The sequence below is a fragment of the Penaeus monodon genome, unplaced genomic scaffold (assembly GCF_015228065.2).
Source record: "Penaeus monodon isolate SGIC_2016 unplaced genomic scaffold, NSTDA_Pmon_1 PmonScaffold_1195, whole genome shotgun sequence".
In the NCBI taxonomy this organism is placed as follows: domain Eukaryota; kingdom Metazoa; phylum Arthropoda; class Malacostraca; order Decapoda; family Penaeidae; genus Penaeus; species Penaeus monodon.
Window position 1 is genome coordinate 38,235 of NW_023640768.1, and position 1,151 is coordinate 39,385.

The following is a 1,151-nucleotide window of genomic DNA, read 5'->3' on the forward strand; positions in this document are numbered from 1 at the left end:
CCTCTCCCCTCCTTCCTCCTCCTCCCTCCTCCCTCCCTCCCTCCCTCCCTCCCTCCCTCCCTCCCTCCCTCTCTCCCTCTCTCCCCTCTCTCCTCCGTTCCCTCCCTCTGCGTATGTGTGTGTGTGTATAAGTATGTGTATGTACGTTTGTATGTATGTATACGTATGTGTATGTACGTTTGTATGTATGTATATATGTATAAATGTATATATGTATGTATGTATGTATGTATGTATGTACGTATATGTGTATGCGTATGTGTATGCGTATGCGTATGCGTATGCGTATGCGTATGTGTATGTGTATGTGTATGTGTGTGTGTTGTGTGTGTGTGTGTGTGTGTGTGTGTGTGTGTGTGTGTACGTGTGTCTGTGTACGTGTGTCTGTGTGTGTATGTATGTATGTATGTATGTATGATGTATGTATGTTGTATTTATGTTGATGTTAATGTATGTGATGTATGTATTTTGTTGTATGTGTAGTGTATGTGCATGTGCATGTGATGTGTGTGTTGTTGTGTGTGTGTGTGTGTGTGTGTGTGTGTGTGTGTTTGTGTATATTTATATATATTTATATATATATATATTTATATATACATATATATATATATATATATATATATGTGTTTGTGTGTGTGTGTGTGTGTGTGTGTGTGTGTGTGTGTGTGTGTGTGTGTCGCGTGTGTGTTGTGGTGTGTGTGTGTGTGTGTGTGTGTGTGTGTGTGTGTGTGTAGTGTTGGTTATGTATGTATGTATGTCTGTTTGTCTGTATGTCTGTCTGTCTGTCTGTCTGTCTGTCTGTCTGTCTGTCTGTGTCTGTCTGCCTGCCTGCCTGCCTGTCCATCCGTCCCTCGCCCCGCTGAATTCCTGGCCTTTCCTCCGCCGCAGTTGGTGCTGGACCTGCCCGTGCGCGTGCCCAGCGGCCTGCCTCTGCTCTACTTGGTGGAGGACCTAGTGAGCTCTCCGGCGCTCTCGTGCTCAGGGCCGGCGCTCAACCCTCTCGGATTCCAGGTAGGAAGGGAGAGGGAGAGGGGAAGGAGGGAGAGGGGAGAAGATAGAGAAAAGGAGAGGGGGAAGACGAAGGGGAAGGAAAGAAGAGGGGGAGGGAAGAGAAGGGATCAGGGGATAGGGGAGGTAGAGGGGGGGCGGAA